The 27,676-nt window shown below is 39.3% G+C and overlaps 1 long non-coding RNA gene across 1 annotated transcript in view; it reads right to left on the reverse strand.

Annotated features, from left to right (window-relative positions):
• LOC148116761 (uncharacterized) overlaps positions 1 to 27,078 on the reverse strand; it is a 64,598-nt gene extending 37,520 nt beyond the window's left edge. The window contains exons 1-2 of the long non-coding RNA XR_015731308.1: positions 26,955 to 27,078; positions 22,858 to 22,980 (exon numbers count right to left, since the gene is read on the reverse strand). This is a non-coding gene — a long non-coding RNA (uncharacterized LOC148116761). The remainder of the gene's footprint in view (positions 1 to 22,857; positions 22,981 to 26,954) is intronic.
• Between the last annotated feature and the right edge of the window lie 598 nt (positions 27,079 to 27,676).

The raw sequence follows: 27,676 nt of genomic DNA on the forward strand, positions 1-27,676 counted from the left end.
CGAGTTTGACACCCATGCTCTACAAGGATATTTTTTTTACCTGGGAGACTGAGAAAAAAAAACAGCATCATTATCAATGAAAAAAAAAACCCTGCCTTGTTTCCAAGCTGCTAAATTCATACTAGCAGTACTTCAGTCTCAAAGTTTCCAGCCTCAAAGTTCATAGTTCACCATAGGCAGGATTGTGGTGCAAATCTCTAAGGATATGCCCAGCATTAAACATCTTTAAAACATTGAAAACGGGTGACTGAGGATTTTGAAGGTCTTGGGCAAATGAGTCATTTGGGGCCTCTTAAGAAATGAAAGGTTCTCAGGCATTTTTTAAAAATATCACTTCTATGTAAGAAGCTGCAATGAAAATGTATGTGTAATAATGTGCTCCAGGTGTTCAATTTTTAAGGCAGTAGAAGTAGAATGTTATAAATTACCATGAACCTCAAAAGATAGAATAATGATGGCTTCTTAATTCTGCAATATTGCCATATAGTACATTATCCATGACACCCAAGTGACCAAATCTTGAAAATAATATTATTAGTAGTATAAATGATTTGATACCTGTAGTTAAAAACAACTGCTGAAATTCAAATATATCTGTCATATAGCTGATTTGCAAAACATGTTTAGCTTTGTTACATTTTGGCGGCTATCAGTGTTAACAGACAAAGGAAAAAGTCATTCTCAGCTGGTTTCCAGAGAAAGGAATCTCTCTACCTTTTTATCTTGAGAATGCCAAGTTATTGTGCTTTAGATCTTTTTTGAAGAGAGAAGAATGCTGGAGGAACTCAGGAATTTTTTTTCCAACAGAGCCAGTTTTTTTTTAACAACCACTGCCTGAAAATGGCATTTATGATCTTTCCAGTCTTCCTCCCTCCCTCCCTCCCTCTTCTCTTTCTTTCTTTCTTTCTTTCTCTCCCTTCCTCCCTCTCCCACTCTTTCTCTCTTCCCCACTCTCTCTGTCTCTGTCTCTTTCTCTTCCTCTCTCTCTCTTTCTCTCTTCCTCTCTCCCTCTCCCTCTCTCTCACACACACATTGTTTATCATTGCAATAAGTTAGTTAGGTGATTGTCCTGGTCTGATTTGTTTCTTTGTCTCCCACCGCCCTTTGAAGACTGCTTAAACAAGCCATCTCTTCCAGAGCTGTTTTTCTCTGCAGTGCAACATTTCTCCAAAAGATGCTAACTGCACGTTAACAAGCTCAACTCTGTGACTTTATCAACCAACTTGCAGCTGCTGCCTGTAACCAACAAGACTTTAATTACTATCACACCTTTGGTTTTTGTTTGCCTCCTAAGTGGCTTGAGGTTCAGAGCCATAAGCATGCTATGCAGACAGCTGGCACCAACACATTCCTTTCTATATGTATTCCCTTATTATTATCTTGTAATCCCTTTCTCTGATAAACATAAATACAAACATTAATGCCCTTCTTGCTAATTATCTTAGCATTCTCAAGGAAGGACAAATGAGGAAAAAGAAAAGCTAAGCTAAAATTATTAGCACAGTCAAAACACATCATTTCCCACTTAGTGGCTGAGTTGCCGATCTCAGTTGTGATCACAAAATGAGGACTACCTATATTACAATATAGCCATGATGGCGAACCTATGGCAGGCCTACCACAGTGGCATGTGTAGCCATATCAGTGGGCACGTGAGTTCAGCTCTGGTGCGCATGTGCATGCTGGCCAACTGATTTTTGGGTCTTCTGGGCCCACCAGAAGTAGGGAAACAGGCTATTTCCTGCTTCTGGAGGGCCTCAGGACAGGGGGCAGGCCTGTTTTTTGCTGTCCCCAGCCTCCAGATGCTCTCTAGGAGTCTGGGGAGGGCAAAAACGGCCCGATTGCCAATTTCTGGTCCCACTGGCACATAGAATTATGGGTGTGGGCATGCACGTGTGTGACCCCCCGCCCCCCCTTCTGGCACACGATAACAAAAAGGTTAGCCATCACTGCAATATAGGGAGTCAACAATGAATTGTTGGTTAAAAGTGCAGAGCTTGGTCAAGCACGACATAAAACATGTCGGCCCTGAGCACAAGGGCAAGCAAACGTATACAAGTATAAGTTTATATAAGTCTATATAAATTATATAGGCAGTTCAGATCATGGAAATTAAGAAAAAAAAATTATTGGCTATTGCAAACATCTACACCAAGAAACCAGAAAGTATTCCATTTGTAGTGAAGGTGGTTAGCTCTTAGGTTTGAGGAATTTGTTCATTCTCAGTGCAGCAGTTAATACTTGGCTCTGATGTTACCCACATCCAGTCCCTGCAGGGATACCATTCAGTGGTGGGTTGCCCCCGGTTTGGACCAGTTCGCAAGAACCGGTAGTAAAACCAGTGGGAGGCTCCACCCACCGCCCTGGATGTCATCATAGGTGATCTGCGCATGCGTGATCCCGTTGCGAACCAGTAGTAAAGGTAAGTAGAACTCACCCCTGATATCATTCCCTTCTGCCAGGATAAGTATCCTCATTTAAAGAGAAAATGGAGTTAACATGGCTAAAGAGAATACTATCCCCAGTGCTATCCTATTCATCCATCTTCTACAGTAGCTATTTATTTATTTATTTATTAGTCCAATTTATATGCCGCCCTTCTCCGTAGACGCAGAGAGGCTTACAATGCATTATAGCAATAGCCTGCATACTTTTATGTATATACCTGCTTATTAGGGCTTTCGGGGGCCCCCTAAGTGGTGTTGTTCTATACAAAGCTGGCTTATTGCCCCCACAATCTGGGTCCTCAATTTACCTACCTCGAAAGGATGGAAGGCTGACTCAACCTTGAGCCTGGTGAGATTTGAACTCGCACTAATTGCAGGCAGCTGGCAGCTAAGTGCTAGCACTTAACAGCACTTAGTCTGCGCATCACCAAGGCTATCCCCAATTTCTGAGTGACTATGGGCCTGGCAGGATTTCAATTTCTTTTAAACGGTAATGGTGAAACACTTTTTGATAAACACATTTTCTTTTGACACCAATAAGTGAAAAGACATCAGCAATGCCTGGTGTAAAACTGCATGGTATTTTATCTCCTACTTCAGAACACAGTCTTTCTGAATGCAAAACAAACACCAAGGAAAAAAGCTTCATCCTCACCAGATTCAGACCCAAACCCATCCCATAGACGAAATACAACCGCCATCCAGAAGCCAGACCACGGTGGCATCACCAGCTGCTGCACCCCCCTCCAATCCCCACACAAAGCAAACTGACACACGCCATGAACACATGACAAGACCTCAGACTCAGAGCCAGACCAAGGCCTGGGATGTGGCCTCACAGGCATCTGCTCAGGACATTACATCAAAAAACTCAGGATATCACAACACTAGAACTCAGGATATTAACACACAGCCCATTATCCAGGTCGTTAAAACACAAAAGACTAATGGGCACACATCAAGGACCTCACTCACACAGGATGTTGCAAAACAGCTGACTAATCTGCAAACATCAACTCCATCAACCAATCAAGATGTTACAACACAGGCAACCAACCCGCTCACAGCAACAAAGCCAGCACCCCATACCTCCCCACCAGTATTTATAGAGAGACGGCAGCTCCGATCACGCTTTCCTCGCACAAGCACGAAGCCAAAGACACCAGCCTGAAGATGACGAGTGGGACCTTGTCGAAACGTCGCCAAGATATTCTCAATCTTACACGGGAAAAGACCCGAATACACCAAAACTTGCATACACACACACACACACACAGACACACAAACACACAGACACACACACATTTAAAGAAACAGTGAATGCTGCTGAATGCAAATCAGTGACTTTGTGTCAGTGAAATATGTCTGTTGTCTAGGTACTTTTCACTTAAGTAATTATTTGCAACTACAACACTCTTTTAAGCAAAATAAAAACAATCCAATTTCTAAAATACTACCACAAAAAGCTAAAAAGCCTGTAACACCAAATCACATTACAAGTTTTAAATGATGTTTTTTGGAGAAGTTTAATTATCCATGCTGTTTCAGAAACACAGCCTGACATCTCTTGAAGCATTTTATCTTGCCCAGAGTAAATTGAACAAGATCAGAGGACAATATATTGGCGATTGTGTTTCATGGAATGATAAAGTTAAAGCTCTCCTGATATGAGCTCTCAAGAAAATAATCACATTGATTCTAATTTCACAATTACTTTCTTAAATATCTGATATCCCCATTTGGCAGACAGACTCCCCACCCCACCCCAAAAAAAATGAAATCTGAGAATGGTCTGCTTGTGACTATACAGCAATAGCACAGAAGGATTTTTGAACCTAACTGGATCAGATTCCTACGTTCAATGTACAAATATTTATTGGCAGAAAACATTGCATAATCAGAACAACCAGTTCAAGTCTATAGCAGATGAAAACATCAAAATGCAAATTGTTCTCAAGTTTTCTAGATAGAGATTGGCACATCAGAATAATCAATTTTGGCAACAAGCAAAGTTATTGGATACTTGGGGGACATTCTTACCATACACTGCAGACGGTGAATAGGACGTCTGCTTAATGAATGCACTTTTAATGTTTGGCTTTTAATCAAATCGCAAAGTGTTTGCAGCTAGATTATTTGGGGGAACACTGGTGCATGTTGAGAGTAGTCAGCTTGATGGAGACATAATACATCTGGATAGTGTTTATCCTTCATAGGAAAATGCCAAAAATTGCATAGAAAAGCTATTAAGATGTTCTAGGGTTTTTTTTCTCCTTGAAGTCTTTGACCCATTAAAATGATGCCAACTAAATAGGCTGTATAACTGATTAGTAGATTAGAAGGCATTGATGTATATTAAGGAACTTTATGAGGATTTATTAACATGTTGTAAAGCAATTTTTTTTTCCAAAAAGGGTTTTAAACATCTTTGCAATTGGCATTTTACTCTCCAGGACAGTTTCACAGCGTACGTGTTTGGATACTGATTCAAAAAAAGATGTACAAATAAATGTTACTATACACATTTTGCACCTGAGCTTTGTTCATTATCATATCTCTACTTACTGGATTATTACGGGAAGGACAAAAATATCTATTCCTCTTCTTATCTAGGTTTGACTGAAAAGATCATTCGTGGAAGTGACACCGATGCGTGGATTGAAGGGGGATGAGTTTAACATACGGCATTCAGGATTTTACGTGATTGGATTAAGAAAAGTGTTTTCTTCTCATCTAAATAATACGGCATGTTCTTATTATCAAGAACTTGATCCAGATGGCTTGCTTAATTGTCTTCAATTTAGATTATTGTCTTTTGCAAATTCATGTCAATTGCAGTTTCATTGTTACTGTATAATCACAGTTAAAACTTCAAAACACTAACAATGTTGGTTAATTTGCAATGAGATGAGCAGAACACAATTTGCAATGAATCTTTAGTGCTGGTTGGATTGATTGTCTTCTCATCATGTTATTGACTGACATTGGTTATTTCAGGATACCATGGATGAAGTAATGGTAGAGCAGCTGATTTACATTGTATACACAATCTCTTTTTATGTTCAATTCTATGCAAAGTATAGTACACAAATATCTCATAATTCAAATAACAATTATCTTTTTAAAAGGTTATATTAATTAACATATTTTATCTGTTTTCTCTATCTCTATCTCTATCTCTATCTATCTATCTATCTATCTATCTATCTATCTATCTATCTATCTATCTATCTATCTATCTATCATCATCTTTTTATAGTACTGAATATCCCACTTGGGTTCCATAGGACATCATTTGCTCCAAAAATTCTAACAGTTTATTATTTAGGGGAAACTTTTCTATTGATGATTGGTCCTCTTGTTATATGTCTAGTATAATTTACAGTTTGAGTAGGGGGGAAAATCTTACTTCTTACTGATCATTGCTTAATAAATACAGCAGACTTCTCATTAATCAGCCCTGATTCAATTCAAATTGGACATATGAGATTCAAAGAAACCACAATTCCAGTTTGAGGTCATTCTTTTCTTATTTAAAAGGAAGCCAATTGGATTAAGATTTAAAAAAAAACAAAGAAAGAAAAAGATTTCTTGCTATAAAGTGGCAGTGTCAAAACTTTTCACTGATTTATCTTTTGGAAGAATGGGATAAAAATATACTGGGAACAGACAACTCTTTTGATAGACAATAATTCTGCTTTCAGACAGATACCTTCTGAGAATTTCATCACTACATATTTTTGAAATATACCTCCTATAGTGATAACAGGCATGAGGGAAGGCAGCAGAGTCTTCACATTAGCCAGCAAAGAGTTTGTGTTGATTGAACCAGTGTAGAAAGTGTCCTATTCCGACCAAGGAATAAAGAATAAACAAACTAGTTTTTCATGCTTTCACTTGCTTTTTGAATGGTACTTTCAGCATGCTTACTGATGTGGCCTTGTGGGATCGTGTTACGCATTGTCTCTGATCCCTGGATTTTGTGGTACACCACGAGTGTTGGCAAAACTGATTGGAAAGTTGTATAAATGATGCACCTTCATAACTAGCCATTTTGGGGTGCAAGGCAAGGCAGAAAATATTAACAAACCGTGGTCTCTTTTAGGCAGGACAGAATTGACTCACAACTGGCTTGCTGACAGTACTCTATGTTAGTTAGCTGAGGCAAGAGGAACAGGCTGGTACAGTGTGTTTCAATGCCATAGAAAAGCACCTATAAAATAAGAGTCTGTGGAGATTCTCAATCATCCAGGTCATGATTGTCCCAAAGATGCCCTACTCAAGAAAGTAAGATTTGAGGCAAAGATATATACAGGAATAAGCAGCCTTGGAATACTTAGGTGCGTTGACAAGACAGCATGGAAACCCAAGAGGGAGGGAGGGAGAGAGAGAGAGAGAGGGAGGAGGGAGAGAGAGAGAGGGAGGGAGGGAGGGGAGAGAGAGAGAGGGGGGGAGAGAGAGAGACTGAGGCTTGTGACTAGCCATATTCAATAATTTGAGCATTGAAAGACACAGTTAGCCCTGTCATCCCTAAATATTACTTGCCTTCCTTCTGGGTATTCTTTATTTATGGAATTCAAGATGCAACCGTATATATTTAAGCAAGAAAGCTATCACATGGCAAGGGTTCAGAGCGCTAGCAATTCAGGTTGCTGTATTGAATTTACTTGCTTTGAGGGAGCGATTCAGATGAAGTTTTGACTGTTCAAAGCATGGCTTTGAAGCTTCATCCAACTCTGCTGCTTGATGTTAGCATTAGGAAATTAAAATTTCTAAAGATCAAAATGAAGGTATTATTCAAAAAAATATAAACAATAATAAAAGCACCCAATGCTAGGGTAACCCTAAGACTAACCCGTACCTTCTCTTTATAGTCATTAGTATAATGATTGCTTAACATGTTTCTCTCAAAGGGACTTTAACTCATGTATTGTATTGTTAGCTGTCAATAGGTGGTCATTAATGGAAATCACTCTAGGCTGTCTACCCATCATAAACAGAAAACAATAAAAATGAAGAGTTCAGCTGTACTTTATCTGATGAACTTACCTGTCTAAAAAAATTTTTGTAGCAATATAGAGTATGTGTTAATTTACATGATGCCACAGTGTTCGTGGCTCTTTGTTTTATAGTTTAACACTTTCTACCCAAAAACTACCTCCAACAACCCATGGGAGAATATGGCTAGAGGAAGGGTTGCAGTGGAAATTCTTGACTATTTAAATATGCAATTATTCCAATGCTGGAATGGATTTCACTCATGCAGAAGTTGACTGTAAACTACTAAAACACTTCAAGGGATTATATCATTTTAGAGTCATTTCAAGGGGTACGCACCGAAGCTTAATGCGACCATGCATAGCCTGAGCCTTCTGACCTTTTGCCTGGAAACCCTAGTTAGTCTTAAATCCCTTTTTTCCCCCACGATAGATCTAGGTTCTGAAGCACATGCATTCCTCAGAACTTCTGTTTTGTTGAAGTAACTAAGCATTCCTATAGCTTTTGCTTCAAGCCGGCCTAAGGCATCTTGTCTCTTTGTGGATCTTTCTTTGAGCCCCAATGCCTCTGTCTAGAACAGAATAGGTAACCTGTGATGTTCAAACTGGCATTCAGCATCCCACCTCTCCCAATGGGAAGGAAATCTTTGCTGATTTCATCCCTTCTTTCCTTGATCAAATTAGTTGGCTTTAATAATGTATACATGCAATTTGAATTCTTTCTTATTCTCTTTGAGCTGGATAAATATTTTGATCTTGAGCTGTAATTGATCTGGTGTCCAACAGTGCAAGCTCTGAAAAGAAAGCTGTGGATTCCATTTCGAGTTCTGGCCGGGATTGTCAGCTGGCTGAGTAGAGCAACCTAATTTCATAGGGATGAGGTTTTTGATGTTTAATGGTTTATTTGGCATTTCAAAGGATGCAGGTGTTTGCCCACAAGGTAACAGGGCAAAAGGAATCCTAGAAAACTGTGCACTTTTGTGCTATCTACTTATTTGCAAGGGGTTTTGTCTGAGCAGGCAAGAAGTCTGCAGGCACCCAAGATAGTCCTCTAAATTGATAGCATCAAAAGCAATGCTCCATCTTCCTTTTGAAAAATGCTTTCCAAAAACTGTTCCAAAGTTCCTCTTTTCTCTTTGTTGTTGCTGTTCCCATCATATTTATGTTTTTAATCTTGGCTGTACACTGCCCCGAGTCCTTCAGGAGAAGGGCGGTATAAAAATAAATTATTATTATTATTATTATTATTATTATTATTATTATTATTATTATTTATTGGTTAATCTTTAGTGAGATTCACAGCCTTTGAGGCTGGTTAGACTCTGTTAGGCTCAGCAGCTCGAGTCCTAACCAAGGACCTAGGAACTGTTAAGGTATCGTCGGAGGATGTAAGCTGTTCCGAGTAAGGTGGTTTTTTGTAGAGTCAAAATGTTCAATTTCCAGCAAATTTAGAATTTCTAAATAGCGGGGTAGCCCTTTGGGTATTGCTCCGAGGGCTCCAATTACAATCGGGACAACACACGATTTCTTTTTCCACAGTCGCTCAACTTCAATTTGTAAGTCCCGGTACTTTGTGATTTTTTCTTGCTGCTTATCTTCAATTCGTGCATCACCAGGTATTGCAATGTCAATGAACCATACTTTTTTCTTTTCAACTATTGTTATGTCAGGTGTGTTGTGGACCAAGTGCCTGTCAGTCTGAATCCTAAAGTCCCACAAGATCTTGAGTTTCTCATTCTCTAAAACTTTCTCAACCTGATGTTCCCAGTGGTTTTTGCTGTACTCAAATCCAAACTTCTGGCACAATTTCCAGTGAATGATTTTAGCAACACGGTCATGGCGTTGTAGGTAGTCAGTTTGTGAAATTTTGCTGCACCCACTGATTAGGTGGTCAACTGTCTCTTCTTTTTCATTGCAGAGGCGGCATTTGCTGTTGGTGGTAACATGTTGAATTTTTGCCTTCATACAGTTTGTGGCTAGGGCTTGTTCTTGAGCTGCCAAAATAAAGCTTTCTGTTTCTTTTTTCAGTACTCCTGATCTTAACCAGTTCCAAGTTAGTTTCTGGTCAGCTTTGCCTTCAATACTTTTCAAGTATTGGCCATGCAGAGCTTTGTGTTTCCAATTTTCAGCTCGCTGCTCAGTTACTTCTTTCTTATATTCTGCTTTTGTTTTAGTTGTCTTTAAAAGGCCTCCTTTATTTACTTCCTTAATCATTGGTTCTTCACTTTTCTGGATGTAATCATTCAAGCTGCATTTTTCTTCTTCCACAGTCTGCTTTACTTGTAGGAGTCCTCGACCACCCTCTGCTCTTGGTAAATATAATCGGTCAACATCACTTTTAGGTTGCAAGGCATGATTCATTGTCATAAGCTTCCTTGTTTTTCTGTCCAAATTGTCTAACTCCATCTGGGTCCAGTCAATTATTCCTACAGAGTATCTAATCACAGGTATAGCCCAGGTATTTATGGCTTTTATGATGTTTCCTCCACTCAATTTGGACATTAATATCTTACGAATTCATCGAATGTACTTGGCTGAAGTTAATTCCTTGACTTTATTATGCATTAAGTCAGAGGCTTCTAAAATTCCCAAGTACTTGTAGCCTTCTTCTGATTTTACTGCCTTTATCATTTCTTCATTCTCTAGTTCTATTCCATCCTCTTCTATGATCTTGCCTGCTTTGGTTGCTATTGTTGCACATTTGTCAATTCCAAATTGCATACCAATGTCTTGGCTGAATTCTTTTGTGTTTTCAATTAATAAATTCAGTTCAGCTTTTGTTTTACCAAACAGCTTCAAATCATCCATGTACATCAAGTGCGAGATTTTCAGTCCTTTCTTTGCAAGTTCGTATCCACAGTTCATCTTCTTCAAAATGATTGTCAGTGGTAGCATTGAGAGTATAAAAAGTAGGGGTGAAAAGGAATCGCCCTGGAAAATGCCTCGTTTAATTTCAACTTCACCCAGTTCTTCTTCATTAGCCATAAGTTTTGTTTCCAGAGGTTCATTGAAGATTCCATGAATTTTTGTATGTTGCTGCTGATGCCTAATATTTCCAGGCATTTCTTGATCCAGCTATGGGGAACTGAATCAAATGCTTTCTTATAGTCTATCCAAGCCATGAACAGGTTGGTTCGTCTTTTCTTTGAGTTCTTTAGGATTATCTTGTCGATCAGCAATTGATCTTTTGTTCCTCTTGAGTTTTTGCAGCATCCTTTCTGTTCTACAGGAAGCAAGTTATTTCTTTCCAGGTATCCATAGATTTGGTTTGCAATGATACGAGTAAGAAGCTTGTATGTTGTTGGCAAGCAGGTGATTGGCCTATAGTTTCCAGGGTCCTTTCCTTTTTCTTTATCTTTTTGGATCAAAAATGTCCTTCCAGTTGTCATCCATCCATCATTTTCAGGTGTTTTTAGGATCTGGTTCATCTGGGTTGCCAATCTTTTGTGCAGACTTGTAAGTGCCTTTAACCAGAAGCCATGCAGCTCATCCGGTCCAGGTGCACTCCAGTTCTTCACTTTTCTTGACTGTCTTTGCACCATTGCTTTTGTTATTTTCACGTCTTCCATTTTATGCATTTTAATAGAGTCCTCAACCTGTTTGATCCATTTTGCATTTCTGTTGTGCTTCTTGTTGTTGTCCCACAAATTCTTCCAGAATTTCAGAGCTTTCTCTTTATCAGGCTTTTCATTTGTTGTTACTCCATTTCCATTTTCTAAATTCTTATAAAACTGGTGCTGATTTGCTCTGAACTGTGAGTTTTCCTTGAACTGAGTTATTCGGTTTTCATACCTTTTAATCTTTTCAGCGATGGCAACAACCCTCTGCTTCAGCTCTTCAATTACTATTGCAATCTCCTTATTCCTTAGATCGTATCTTGCTTCCAGGCTGCTTTTGACCTGCTTGTTCTTTAGCTGAACTTGCCTTAGGTTCTTCAAGTTGCTTAAATCTCCACGTACTTTTTTGATCTTCAATTCTAACCAAATTTTCCACTTAGGCTTCCCCTTCTTGCCTCTTTGGTTCTTTTGTATTTTCAACCCCAGTGTTTTGGTGGTTATGACAGCTGCTGCATACATTAGTTGGTTAGTTTCGGCTAATGTAGTGGTTCGAATAGTTTGCACAGCCTCATTGACCTTTTTTAGTACATTTCTCAATTCTTTCCGGTTCACTTGGTTCAGCTTTGGCAAACGTGTTCTTTCATCATCTTCCATTTGGTGCTTTCTTTTTCCAGCTAATTGAGCACTATCTGTTGGTGTTTGTTCTTTAGTGCTTCCTTGTTCTTTATCTTCATCCATTTCAGTATCCTCTTCTTCCCTTTCTTCCTCAATTTGCTTTTGAGTCTGGAAATCATTCTTGATGTTACTCCTCTTTGTTGTTGTACTCAGACCATTAATTGCTTTCTCTTCTATTGCTATTAATTCTTCTGTAGTGAAAAATTTGTGGTTTAGGATTACACGTCGTTGGTCCATTAACCTTTGTTCACTGGTGTCACAGTTCGTATGGTTCATCTTCCAAATCTGATACATTCTTTTTTGAAATCCATGTTTTGCTGGTTCAGACTGATAGTAAGCTTTCATAATAGAGGTGTTTTCTTCCTTGGTCCAGATTTTTCGCTTTTTGGGTTTTTCTTCCAGTAGCTTGTCAGCTCCATGCCCTGGTTGCCTAGCAGAGGGAGTTGAGCCCTGTAACTCATTTTGCGTAGAATGCCCAGGAGCCATAGCATCCAACGGAACCCTTGTTAATCCGGGCGACGGTTCAGCCGGCATAAATTTCATTTTTTCTGTATTCACCATATTTGAATGGGTTGTGGAGCAGATTTTGTCTGGCCCTTCTCCTAAGGTCTGTCTGATATGGTTGCACCTGTTCAGCATAGCCCTTAGGATCACTAGAGCACGCAAGCCCCTCCACCACGACAAGGTAGAGCTCCTCGGAGGGAGGAGCTTATTATTATTATTATTATTATTATTATTATTATTATTATTATTATTATTATTATTATTATTATTATTATTATTATTATTCCCATCCCCTACCAGGATGGGGATCAATATCTTCCCAAATGGTTTATTTTTTAGCAAAAGAGGAATGACAGCTATAGACTGAGACAGAAAGAAAATGGCATTCTGAAGTTGCAATGGAGCCCTTCAGATCAACCAAGTTTCGATTGAATCGCTCCATGATGAATTGAAGCAGGGAATTGTTCCAAAGCAGGAAACCAAGTTAAGTGAACTTGAGAGACTTCATAGCCTTTCAAAATACTGCAAATTTGTGGACGAGGTGGATATTTGTGACCTATTTTTGAACTAGTAGAAATTTGAGCCAGCACTTCTAAACATTACTTTGTCCACTATTCATTCATTGTCAAGTTTAAACTTGCATATACTATGCAGATGTTAAAAGAAAAGGGCAGCCTTGAGCCCATATTCAGATTGTTAGAACTAAACTGAGCTCCCAATTGTATCGGTGGGACCCTCACTGAAATGTACCATTCCCAAAAGACAGGAGAGGGCAGAGTTAAGGTTTGGACTGGACACATTCAAGAAACTAAGCTGAAACACTAAATGAAGCCCAAAGCAGGATTAGCCTTGCAACTCCCAAAATATCATGAGGAGTAGAGTTTAATAAGGTGATCAAAGTCGGTGAGTGACTGATTTGAAATCCCAACTAAACACCCAACTTCCCTTGACATTTTTTGTTTAAGGAAGTGATGTTCTAACACTGTAGATAATCTACAAGAATCCCACAAGCAGCAGTAAAAGCAGTTTGATGTTTCAGGGTGAGTTCCTGTTTTAATTCATCGGTCTGAGGTTATCTGAGTAAAGTTTCCTTGAATTGAAGTATGCCACTGAAGCTTTGTAGAAAGCCCAACCAAGAGTCCCTATGCAAAGCAACTCTGCCAAAAAGAAAAGAAAGAAAGGGGGGGGGGGAAACCAAGCAGAAACTCAGGGAGCGTTTCCTACTCGTGATCCTCATTATTTCTCAAAAGTCTTTTCCCTAATAGCTTCAGCCATGAGTCATTAGGCAGCCAGGGAGAAAGAATATAAGTACATTAATAACATATGACAATTTGCTGCAAGAAGAGCAGGGAGCAACAGAGTTTATGCCTTGTCTGGCACAGACAGTCTGCTCCCTTAGGTATTCTCCAATGTTCATGGCCTTTACCTGGGAGCAGCATGTTTCTCACAGAATAGTCTCCAAAGCCTCTTGAAAGTTTTCCACTAAATCATTTTTCCCCTGTCTGACAGAAAAGGAAAAGAATGAATACATGTTGATATATACCCTGTTTCCCCCCAAATAAGACATCCCCTGATAATAAGCCCAATTGGGCTTTTGAGTGCATGGCAATAAGGCTAAGCACTTATTTCAGGGTTCAAAAAAATATAAGACAGGGTCTTATATTCGGGAAACATTATATATATTTGGTGTAGTATAGTGATGGCTAACCTTTTTGCCATTGTGTGCCAGGAGCGCGGGGGTGTGCCCTGCCCCCATGCCTGTGTCTGTGACACCCCCCCCCACCGCTCCTGGCACATGATGGCCCGGTGGGCCCGTTTTTCTCTCTCCCCAGGCTCCAGAGCCTTTCTAGGAGTCTGGGGAGGGCAAAAACAGCCTTCCCCAACCCACCCCTGAGGCCCTCTGGAGGCCAGAAACAGCCCATTTGTCAACTTCCGGTGGGACCGGAAGGCCTACTTTTGCTTTTCCCAGGCTCCAGAGCCTTTCTAGGAACCTGGGGAGGGCAAAAATGGCCTTCCCCACACCCCTGTAGGCCCTCTGGAGGTAGGAAACAGCCTGTTTCCTAGAAAGGCTCTGGAGCCTGGGGAGAGAGAAAAACAGGCCTTCTCCACCACCACCCCAAAGCCCTCCGGAGGCAGGAAACAGCCTGTTTCCCTACTTCTGGTGGGCCCAGAAGGTCCAAAAATCAGTTGGCCGGTGCGCGCATGCATGCCAGAGCTGAGATTGTGTCATAGGTTCACCATCATGGCTGTAGTATCATTAAATGGATTTGAAATGAAAATAAAATAACATAAATTTAATTGACCTTGCCTGACCCCTGACATGCATTTCAAAAACCTATGGCGACCTTTGCCAAGAAAGCAGATTGGAGATACCTGGGCTGTCTCCAGAGTTCCAGCAATTGTATACAAGAAAGCAAACTCACGGCCCACCCGTGATTTCCACTACCAGTTCAGGCAAACCGGTCCGAACCAGCTGAATAGCACTTCTGGATGAGACTATGAGATTTGCTAGGAGACTTCTGACATGAATCATCCATCTACTACATGTAGGGTCTTGCCCAAAAAACCTAACTAGTACCTATGTCATCTGATTGAATAATACATAACCATGAGTGAATGGGAGAATGAAAGGGAATTGGTTATTGAAACTGGTTAAGCAATTTAAGAATTTAAGAAAGTAAGAATTAAGTGAAGAATTTCATTTATTATCTAAGAATTGTACTCATGGTCTACTGTTGTGTGAAATCCTGAACTTCTTGACTTTGTTCTCTGAGTACATCTCAAAGTAAAAAAAGAAGAGGTGCTCAAGTTGGACCCCAGAAATTTTATGTCAGGTTTTGGTGGACATCATGCTCTGTGCCATTTGCATTTCTCAGAAATAAAAGTTTAGGCACATGATCTAGATCATGGGTCTCCAACCTTGGCAACTTTAAGTCTGGAGGACTTCAACTCCCAGAATTTCCCAGCCAGCAAAGCTGGCTGAGTTGAGTTGAGTTGAGTTGGGTTGAGTTGAGTTGAGTTGGGTTGAGTTGAGTTGAGTTGGGTTGGGTTGGGTTGGGTTGGGTTGAGTTGAGTTGAGTTGAGTTGAGTTGGCTGGGTTGAAATCCTCCAGGCTTACAGTTGCCAAGGTTGGAGACCCCTGATCTAGATGGTTGGCCTTTAAAAAAAAAAGGCTATATAAAATGTTGTTCAAAGACTCAGTTTGGAAGTACTGTTCAAAGCCACAATCTGGTCAACAGTCTGAACTTTCCAAGTGGGATTGATGATGATGATGTCACCTAATTTGGGTAATGGAACATCTCTAAGAAAACACGCAAGCTCAGAGAACATCAAGGACCCCTCATGTCAACTCTGAGCTACACATATTCTCCTTTTTTGGAATTGATAACTCAGATCAAATTGTTGAATTGAATTTTTTAAAAAAGTTATTTGAAAAATGGAATAGTCCTGAGGACCAGATTGAATAAAAGGACTGAATCAAACTGATTTCAGTACAGATAGTCCTCGAGTTATGATCACAACTGAGCCCAAAATTTATGTTGCTAAGTGAAACATTTGTTAAGTGAGTTTTATCCCATTTTGCAACTTTTCTTGCCACAGTTGTTAAGTGAATCATTGCAGTTATTAAGTTAGTAAAACGGTCATTGAGTGAACCTGGCTTCCCCACTGACTTTGCTTGTCAGAAGGTCACTAAAAGTTGATCCTATGACCCTAGGACCCTGCAACCCTCATACATATAAACTAGTTGCAAAGCATCTGAATTTTGATCACGTGGCCATGGAGATGCTGCAATGGTTGTACAGTAAGTGTGAAAAATGGTCATAAGTCACTTTTTTCAGTGCTGTTGTAACTTTGAACGGTCACTAATTGAAGTGTTGTAAGTCGAGGACTACCTGTATTTCAGTCGATTTGAATTGGATTAAAATGGACTGACTCCAAACCCATCTAACAATTCAAATTGAATTAGAGCTGATCTGCATCTCTTAATTCATTTCAATTCAAATCTGATCTGCAAATTCATTTAGTTAGAAGATGGATTATTGGTATTAGTGGCCAAACCTTGTTCATTTGACCATAAACAGTATTATTTTATTGAAAGGATTAATATATGTACTTTAAAATCTCAACCTGAATGTTTGTTTTAGGGTTCTTATACCTGGAACTCTTAAACCTCAACAACTCTTTTCCTGCCATGGTACTAACAGAAAATGGGCCCTATTTATTTATTTAGCAAATTTATATAGCTGCCATTTCACATACAGTTCTGCTATTAAAAGCAATTCAGCATATAATTATGGTTCTTGTTTCAAGGAACCACATGGTTAAAGTACCTGGACAGGATAATATGCATGCAACCTCAATAGATTTTTATGAATGCACATTGAGGAAGGAAAGAGGGACCAAAATTCTAATATATATATATGCCAATGTTCTATGGCAAGTTTTGATAGCATGTGTGAATTGCAGAAAGGGAAATCAGTTCCAATTTTTTTAAAGAAGGAGTTCCATCAACAAAACCCCATGGAATGAATTCTGGCAGAGGAAATAATTCATTGACTTTCATTTGTGGAATCACACTTTTAGTCCCAACATTATATTTTGCATGGTACAGCACAGGGGTGAAATCCAGCAGGTTCTGACAGGTTCTGGAGAACCAGTAGCGGAAATTTTTAGTAGTTTGGAGAACCGGCAAATACCATCTCTGGCTGGTCCCAGAGTGGGGTAGGAATGGAGATTTTGCAATATTCTTCCCCCAGGAGTGGGGAGAGAATGGGGATTTTGCAGTATCCTTTTCCTGCCATGCCCACCAAGCCACCCCACACTCACCAAGCCACGCCCACAGAACCGGTAGTAAAAAAAATTGAATTTCACCACTGGTACAGCAAGACATTACAAAGACTTTGGACTGAAAAATAAATTCAGTATTGAATCATAAATCCCAGTGCCTTGCTTGGTCCTATTATCAAGTGGTAAGGCAGTGGTGATATCCAATTTTTTTTACTACCGGTTCTGTGGGTGTGGCTTGGTGGGCATGGCAGGGGAAGGATACTGCAAAATCTCCATTCCCACCCCACTCTGGGGCCAGCCAGAGGTGGTATTTGCCAGTTCTCTGAACTACTAAAAATTTCTGCTACCAGTTCTCCAGAACCTATCAGAACCTGCTGGATTTCACCCCTATGGTTAGGTTATAAGTGAGAGGGAGGGCAATCTACAATGACATATCTCATTTTCCACAATCAGCTATGAGTTTATTGGCAGCTTGTCATATTGCCCTCAATTCTGCTATGACATTAGCTAAGATACTGTCGTTGCAATGATTCTTCCGCTACTGTTTAATTTCCCCCCAACTTTGTGTACTCTCAACAATGGAATCCAACTCCCAGAATCACTCCTGCACCAAACAGTAGTTATAATATATTATTAATATTTGTGTTAAACTGAAGATTTCAGTTCTCCGACCCATCATTTACTATGTTATGAGATGGAATTAACTTGGAATTTGATTATTCAATAAAAGGTACCACCACAAGACTTGGCCCAGTAAAAGACCTCATCAATTTTATGCTTTTGAGACCAGGTTGTAAAATGTAACAAACTGATGAGAAATTCACTTTTTAAATATACTTGTTTATAGCTATCATAATTGCAATTCAACCTTCAGGCAAAGAAAGCTTATAAACCAACTCCAATTTTTATTTTTAAAGTATTTTTCCTCTTTTTCTGGGCATCTTTTAAAAATACATTCTCGTCTATCAACTTTGAAACACAAATCCTTTCTTGTACTTAATTATTTTTCCCCCAAGATTCAATCAGGAAAATAGGCAATGCTGTTTTTGTGTACATGATTTCAAGGCTATAATTTAGCTTTGGTGGTACTTGCATCCGATGTCCCTCAAAGGAAAAAAGAAAGAAAGAAAAGTAATTAGTTTCTAATGAAATAGCGTGTTTGCAGTCCCAGCTATAGAAGCAGTAGAGTCTATGGTTTAAGGTAGAGAAGGCCCACATATAGTATACCCCTGCCAAAATTCTTCATTTGACTTGCAGCTGGAAAAATGAAGGGGAGATTAATTTTGATTTTTCAGGAGAATTTCTGAACAGTTCACATAGTGCTTATAATTATTTTTTAAAAATCCTTCCTTTCCTTCCTCTCTTCCTTCATCCCTCCATCCACCGTGCCAGAGAATCCAATGTGGTCATTAAATGGACTTTAAATGATCTGTGTGTGTGTGTGTGTGTGTGTGTGTGTGTGTGTGTGAGAGAGAGAGAGAGAGAGAGAGAGAGAGAGAGAGAGAGAGAGAGAGATCACTTAAAGCCCATTTAATGACCTGTGAGTGTGTGTGTGTGTGTGTGTGTGAGAGAGAGAGAGAGAGAGAGAGAGGGAGGGAGGGAGGGAGGGAGGGAGGGAGAGAGAGAGAGAGAAGCTAAAGAAAAACAGGTAATTCTCAACCTACAACAGTTGATTAAGTGACAGTTACAATGACCCTGAAAAAATGTGACTTATGACCGTTTTTCAAAGTTACAATGTTTGCAGCATCGCCATGATCATGTGATCAAAATTTGGATGCTTGGGAACTGGTTCATATTTATGACTGTTGCAGTCTCCCAGGTTCACGTGATCACCTTTTGTGACCTTCTGACAAGCAAAGTCAATGGGGAAGCCAGATTCACTTAACAGCCGTGTTACTAACTTATCAACTGCAGTGATTCACTTAACAGCTGTAGCAAGAAAGGCCATAAAATGGGGCAAAACTCACTTAACAAATGTCTCGCTTAACAACAGAAATTTTGCACTCAATTATGATCATAAAGTCGAGGACTACCTGTACTATCTTTCCACTGATAGATATTATTCTTCGAAACTGTTTGAAATATTTTGCCCCTGAAATATCCACATGTCCATTTTGATTCACTCTTGTTCTGGAAGTTAGACAATTCTGATTTTCTGCCTCAGGTCTAGTTTCAATGTTCTCTGTTTCCTGGGAACCTAATACTGGGAAGCAGCAGAGTGGCCAAGGAATCATCAGTGGATGGGACTTCAGTAAGGTGAAAATTGCATCATTGAAACTGATAGCTGCCCAAATCTGTCTTCCATATTTTTGCTATTCCTCTGGGAAAGAAACTATTTTTCTAAGCATATTTGCAGGGCGCTTTAGATTCTCTTGAGAATTTCTTGGGTGACATGGTTGAACATCCATTGGTGCAAGATGGCAGAGGGTATAAATATAATCATAGACATATATGGGGGTGGGGGGGAAATCATACACCCTAACAGAAGCTCAAAAGAATCTCATGTTGACATCATGGCACCTATTGTGTCATTTCAATCTCACTGTTATTACAGATGGATGTGTATGAATTTGATTGCCTTTGTTTTACTTCTGTATGTCACACCAATCCTTTCCATCTTCTTTGGCTGTTCTTGCTTCTCAACCTGAAAATCTCACTGGGATAGTTTCCTCAATCTTAATGTTTTACTGAACTCTTGAGATGCCAGGGAGACGGCAAATCAAGCCGAGAGATTCACTGTTTGCTCTCAAACCTGTAACCTGCCCATGACAATTTCTCTCAAGTTTTCTCTTTCTTAAGAAAAAAAAATGTTTGTTTGTTTTATTTGCTGCCCATCTCCTCATGAGGAGACTCTATAGATAGAAATACAAATAGAAGCAATTCAACTGAGTGAACACATTAAAAACAAGGTGGGGAGGAAGCTATTTTTGCTCAAGCACTAATTTATTCTGGTTGGAAAATTGATTGCTTCTGGTTACAGAAATGAATTAACTTGACCATAAAATATTACTTTATTTTACTTTACTTTTACGCTTCGCTAACATGGTAGGATTTGATTCATTTCTATCAAATAGAAATGAAGTATTATAATTTGGATTATAGTTTCCAAGAAAGAAGGAAGGACACTGGTTGACTCCAGCTTGATGGAGCTATAAATTGGCTCTCTCCACACGTCATCCTTAGTGAAGCGTGCAAACCTGCGTCTGCATTTCCTGCATCGGATAAGGGGAGCACATCTTTCTCCTACTGTCCTGGCCACTTTTTACAGAGGCACAATTGAGCACATTTTAACAAACTGCATCACTGTTTTGGTAGCAGTGCCTCAGATAGAAAGTCCATCCAGAGAGTGGTAAGGACAACCGAGAAGATTATAAGAAGCTCGCTTCCTGTTATTCAGAATACTGTTTATAAGCACTATGTGCTTAGAGCTCAAAGCATTGTTAGAGACCCCACACACCCACTTCACGGTCTGTTTTGGTTGCTCCTCTCTGGGAGGAGGTTTCAAAGTATTTCTAGTAGGACTACCAGCTTTGTTCCCTGGTAAACTCGCAAGATTCATTTTACTCGCCATGTACATGTATACATCTGAATTAGACTGCATTGTTTCTCTGTGTCATATAATATATGAGGATATATGCATACTTTTGTGTTTATTTATTTATTTAGTCATGTTTATATAGTGTATAATGGAGGTGGTGACCCTTTGAGAGCTGTTTGGAACAAAATTTCATTGTAATGTATGGCGATTAGTGTACATTCAAAGTGACAATAAAGTTATTCTAAGTCTAATTCCTGGCCCAGATTCTTACCCAATGTAAACTCTAAAATGATTGCTGCAAGGACAAAATTAAATGCCAGCTGCTTATGTCAAGTACTCCTTCCTGCAGTGAGAAACTGGAGGTTAATTATTCTTTCCTTTCATTCTGGATTGTGTTCTTTGCAAATGATGCTGCTGCTGATGTGTCAATTTTATGGCACATTGTAGGAAAGCAACAGAGATAAACAACATAGAAATGGAAGGGGAATGAAAATCAAATGTAATAGCTGAAGGGGTAATAATAAGTTAATAATTCAATCCAAACAAAGTATTTCAAGGTGGGTTTTTTACACTAAATGAGAAGCATACCAGTAATTTCCAAAACTAATGAAACAAGAAAGGTATTTTGTATAAGCAGAATGCTAAGTTATTCAGGGGGGAAAAAGCGTACAAAATCCATTAGACGATAAGCTGCCTAGCTTTAGAAAATAAAAAATTTGAGGTCTGAAACCACAAAAAATAACCCCACCATTTACCATTACTGAAGAAAGAAATCAATGTAAAATTAAAAGCACAGAACCACAGGAACAAAGCTGAAAGAATTATAATTCAAGGGAAAAAAACCAGAAACACTAAATAAGACTAAGGGAATTAAAAGCTGTTGGAGTGCAACTAGCATCGAAAATAAATATTTGGCCAACATTTACTTTGGCATCTCTTTGCTGGAGTTTTATACTGAGATGCATAATTTTTTTTGGATGCAAAAAAAGGTTTATGAAGAGGATATATATATATATATAATATACCATGTTTCTCCAAAAAGACCACCCACCTTGAAAAGAAGCCCTATCACATTTTTGAGTGCATGCAATCAAATTAAGCCCCACCCACAAAATTAGCCTTAATTAAGACTCCACCCACCCCGGTGACACCACAGCAACTGGTGACAAGTGGCCACAGAAGAAGTGGGCCAGCAGCGGGCTCCTGTTGGGCGGGCTGTTGGTGCCACTGCTGCAAGTTGAGTCAATAATTAGGACCCTCCAAAAAGAAGGCCTAGCCATTTTTTCGGAGGTCAAAAGAAAATAATACCCGGCCTTCGTTTTGGAGAAACAAGGTGTACATAAGAGAGAGAGAGAGAGAGAGAGAGAGAGAGAGAGGGAGAGGGAGAGGGAGAGGGAGAGGGAGAGAAATTGAGATTGAGATTGAGATTGAGATTAAAAAAATTAAAAAATTACATTAAAAAATTAAAGTTTTACAAAGATCCTGCCCTGGGAATGCAGTTGCCTGCCTAGAGAGGCTCTGTACAACCTTTTCATATTTTTAATAAAATTTTGTGCCTCTCAACCCCATTAAAAAAAAAATGTGAGGGAATGGGAAATAGACCCAGATTAATTGGAAGAGACTTAATTCAGAGATTGAGAGAAAGAGACAGGCAGATATGAGCCAGTGACTGGGTGATGATTCCACTGAGCTTTAGGTAATCAATGATGCTGCTTAAAAAAAAAATATTCCTGTGATTGAGAAGAATGTATTATCACCTTTTTTTCTTCTCTTTCTGCTCAATTGTATCTGATTTTTGGAGACTGCCTGGACAAGTCCCTGAAGTTTTTTGGGCAAGGTTTTCCAGAAGTTGTTTGTTATTGCCTGTTCGATCCCCTCCCACGAGTGGCCTTGCAGAGGCTCAAATAGCCCAGCAGTAACAAACGCAGGCTAGAGAGACTGAAGCTGGCCCTTTAATAAATAATTCTCTTCCAAAATGTATATCACTCCAATAGTTACAGGGCAATGTTCCAAAGGTCTTGGCAGATGGCCAGCAGGCTAATGCAGGAATGCAGACTCTTGTCAAAAACTCCAAACTAACAGTTGTAACTCCACTGCATCCAAAATGCCAACAAATTGTTCACCACACCTTTCCAGCTCAGTCACACCCCTTTTATACTTTGTAGAGTGTGGTCCTACGTCTCCTGACCACACCTCTTGGGATGTGGCAATAGCTGTTCTCTACAAAGTCTCCTACGTCTCTCTCTTGCATACAATAGGGGCTCCCCCTCATCGTTACCAGCCTCTGTTTCCTCCTCAATTTGGCTGGGGTCCATAGGCACGTCAGCAACTGTCAGTTCTTGCTGACTCACCAGTGAAGGTGGCCCCTCTGGCACATAGCTCGTGACAGCTTCCTCCTCCTCCATATCATCCTCTGAATCAGCATGCGAAGATAAATCAGCCTCCGGGGCCGGGGTCACAACATTGCCTCTTTCCTAGGATTGAGAGAAAAGCCTTAAAATCACCCAGCTGATTTTGTGCCCAAGATAGGACTAGAACTCACAACTCTCCCGGTTTCTAGCCTGATGCTTTAATCACAACACCAAAACGGCTCTCATATTTTGACTACCATTTGAGAAAAATAACAAGTTTGTCCCTTAAATTATCTTACGACAAACATTACCAATATAGTCACACACATGATTAATAGATGACATGACAGGTTGTCCTCTCTGTCAAAAATTCATTACCTTGTGAAACACAACCAGAGAAAACAGAATTATCCATGATAAATGGGTCAAAAGCCGAACAGTTATAAACTTGAATTCAAATGTTCTTATACCTATATTTGAGAAATCACTTGAATATTGATTTAGGTTCTCATTACTGGAGCAGAATAATAATTATGACAAGCCCATGTGCTGAAATATGCCTACCATGTTATTTATATGCTTTGCAAAAAAAAAAATGAAACGCAATAGGCATCATAAGCTCTCTTGAAAAGTAAGCCATAAATAAAAAATAAATTTCATCCAGCAGTGGAAATCAAATAATCACAATTCTGCAAAACAGAAAAAAAGTATCAATTTGCCTACTGAATTTTAATTCATCTTTCAGGATTCTCTACATGTGCTGATGTGTAAATTTTATTGAGCAGAGTTTTGCTAAACTGCAAGGACTCTGTGAAAATCTCTAGCTGATCTTGGCTGGTTTCTAAGTAGGGTTGGAATAACAGAGTGGTGAAATCCAATTTTTTTTACTACCAGTTTTGTGGGCAGGGCTTGATGGGCATAGCTTGGTGGGCATGGCAGGGGAAGGATACTGCAAAATACCCATTCCCACCCCACTGCAGGGGAAGGATACTGCAAAATACCCATTCCCTCCCCACTCCTGGGGGAAGGATGTTGCAAAATCTCCATTCCCACCCACTCTGGGGCCAGCCAGAGGTGGTATTTGCCGGTTCTCTGAACTACTCAAAATTTCCGCTACCGGTTCTCCAGAACCCGTCAAAACCTGCTGGATTTCACCCCTGGAATAACAGCTGGAAATCTGAAGATTGTGGTCCAGATTTGGGAAGTTGAATTAAAAATCCAGGAAGAAACTAAGGGCCAAACATTTCCTTGTGAGTCTGGAAAATGTCATGATCGTGTCCATGGGGTCAGTAGGAGTTGAGTATGACTCAAAGGAGACATTATCTGTTTATTCAGCAGGACATTAATGCAATCTGCAGGCTTTTAAAATTATTATTACTATGAATTCTCATTCAAAAATGAGAATTGAGAAAGGCCCAAAAGGGACAGGAGGCAGATTCAAAGAGTGGTGCTGGAGCTCCAATGAGAGAGAGAGGAGGAGGAGAAAAAAGCAGACTGCATGTAAGGGGACAATGCATTTTTAATTAATAAGTAAATACAATTGCATCCCTAATTTTACATTTGTATCAGAAAGACATAACCAATGCAATGCTAAAGCTAGGAAGCCAGAGGATTCCTAAGGCTATTAAGGAATGAGGGTTTCAAAGCAAGTCTTCCCTGTCAAGATTTGAACAGGTTTTGAAATGTGAAGACAAGACCACTATGTTTTGCTTATGATTGATCTGGAAAGGAACTGTCCTCTCAACCCAAGAAAACTCTTCTAACTTTCTGGAGAATATCTATTAACATAACTGCCTTGATGGTTCAGTGTAAGTTCAAGTTTATAATTCCTCTATCAATCAAAAGTATTTCAGTATATATTCTGATGTGATTCTAGCCAACTCAAGGGTCCTCCTATCTGGAATAGGCAGGTTCTTACATTATTAACCCAGATCTAATATTCTGCTTTGAAATCTTCATTACATATAGGGAATTGGCAAAAGTTATCCTCTATATTTTTGCAAAGTATGCCACCTTAAGTTTTAAAAATATTGCTTTTTTCTGTCAAAACAGGCAAGACCTTTTAGAATATAGACAAAATCTGTTTAATGTGACAAACTCTATTCTAATCGCCCAATTGATTTATCAGCATCTCTTCCAGCAAAAGAAATTTGATAACTGATTCATTTATCAATCTCTACCTAATCTACCTTGGCATTTCTTTATTTATATAATTCAACATACAAATGATGTGTTTATTGTGTATGTTTTGGAGACTAACATATTGAGAGATCCAAGTTTCGACTGTTGAAAAACAGTGAAATTAAGAGTTGGAAACCACCATCAAGTTAATCTTCATCAACAGCTCAGAAATTATCTTTTGTCTTCTTTCTTCAGCATTTGTAACCTATCAATTGATGATAATCTATCGTTTCTATCAGTTGAACATCAGGATGCCGACAGGAGCACAAACAAATGGCCTGCTTTGGAATTAGTCCTTCTCCCCTTGCACAATTGGCAAAGAATACAAATAATGCAAATGGCTTTTTGTCAACCTTTTGAATGTTGTACATGGTGAATAACAATTGCAGGCCATCCAAGTTGCTGGGTCATTAATTCTACTGATCTGATTCATAATCAGATGGTTGAGTCGCATTTTATTTATCCTGCTTTGCCTAGGAAGCTCATCTAATTCATACTCATGAATTTAAGGAAATACACTCTTGCATAAGTTTGCCATACAATCCATCATTCCATTAGTCTGCATGCTCAAGAACAAGGACTCATATAAAATGGATGAGTTGACCAGCTGCTGCTGAATTTTTGTGATTACATATTATATTCATATAATCTGAAGGTCTGAGCGCAGTTGTGTACCAATGTGTACAGTGTGGCATTTCCCCCCCCCCCCAATTATATGCATTGTATTCTCTCTGTCTCTCTCTCTCTCTTATAGAGGGAGACATTTTTCTTACCTAAAACATACAGGAATCTTGCAAATACCCAAATGCAGCACAGATGAATTTTTGTTACAGCCTAACATCAACTGTTTTACAAAGGAGCTTATCTTCTCTGTCAATGAATTGCTTATTTGCCAGGCAAGATTAGGGTTCCGCAGAAGCACAACTCCAGAAGAAGAGGAAGTGGTACCCAATAGCAAAACCACATTAAAATGGGACATTGCAAGACATTGTGGAATCCAAGATATCAGGGAAGAGACTAGGAAATTAATCAAGCAGGAGAAGAGAGAGATCTAAGCAACAAGATTAATCAAAAGGGAAGACAATGCTTTTTTAAAAAAATCAGAAAAAAAATCCCTCTCAGGTATTGTGAAGCGTATATTTTACCTCTAGTGGCTATGCCACTTGCATAAATATGGAAATCTTCTGATTTTTGCCCAAGGACTCTATTTGAAAGGATCCTATATTGCATACCAATGACATGATATTTGGATGAGCAAATGCAACTTTTCAGAGTCTCCATTATTCCTCAGTTGGTTGATAACATTTTCCTTAATCCCAACTGAACCTAGACATCCACTTGAAATCTTGGCAGACTTCCAGGTACCTTAAAAAGAAAATTAACTCTATTTGGAAAGACTGACAATCTCTATTTTGCTTTCCAAATGTTGGAAATTCTCTTCTGTGTGGAAGCCCTCCTCATCCCAACATCTCAGCATCACTCCATCCATTTATTTTGTTTAAATAAATAAATTCCATCCATTGTCTGACCTTTCTTACCCATTTATGTGTGTATTCGCAGTACATTCATTATTAACACAGAAGTGTTTGTTAATTTTATTAGCAAGATGTTTTTGTTTTTTTGTATTTGTAAAGCTTTCTTAGGTAAATGTTAATCTTCTGGTTAGAGAGAGAGAGAGAAAATAGGAGGTGCATAGGGTGCAATAAGCAACCCATAATTTAATTTAATTTAATTAATTCAATTTATATGCCACCCCTCTCTGAAGACTCGGGGCGGCATATAACAATAAGGTGGGGGGGGAATAAACAGAATGAGGATAAGAACAAGAGATAATTGCCTAGACAGATGCATCATTACAAAATGGATTGAGCATAGTACAAAAGACAGAACAAGGAATCTAATATGGAATAATGTACCTTCACCGTTGCAAAGGTTTGATTCATACGCATCCCCAACCCAGTGTGAAAAGCAGGTCTGGCTGTCATACTGTGTGAAAGGTATGCCCCAGGAACAGCTGCCATAAACAATGCATGAAGTGAGAAAACGTAGCTCGTCGGCATTGGATTAGTGATGCCCGGGAATCCCATCAAGAAAGCGCAAACTAAGGGTCACCCAGAGTACCAACCTAATTAGCTGCACTGCAACCCTGTTGCCTAGCAACCAGGCAGAGCTGAGAAAATGTGGGCCTTTTTTCCCCCCATTTATAAACTTTTGCTCTCTGATACACTGTGCTGTGCATGGCCTACCAATGTGCTGCTTTTGTTCAGCATCAAATCCTACTCCGTCTACTCTGAAGATGTCATTAAAAAAAAAAAAACCTTAAATCATTGAATGCAGTCTGATTTTGCAGAGAATTTATTGCTATACCTATACTGAACTCTGAGCAACCTAAGTAAAGCTAGTTGTAACAATAAGCCCCAACTAGAACAATGGAATGAGGCTTAATTATGATTAGGGACTGCTTTATGGATTACTTGCCATGATGTACGTGTTTGAATCGTATTTCTTTCCTGGTGCTCCGTATCTCCGTATCACGTTTACTATGTTTACAACCAACAGATGCAAAGATATCCTTTCTGCCTCTCAGATAGCCCTCAACTTACAACTGTTCATTTAATGACTGTTTGAAGTTACAACA

This window comes from Pantherophis guttatus, chromosome 1, assembly GCF_059756535.1.
Source record: "Pantherophis guttatus breed Tessera chromosome 1, ASM5975653v1, whole genome shotgun sequence".
Classification (NCBI taxonomy): Eukaryota; Metazoa; Chordata; class Lepidosauria; order Squamata; family Colubridae; genus Pantherophis; species Pantherophis guttatus.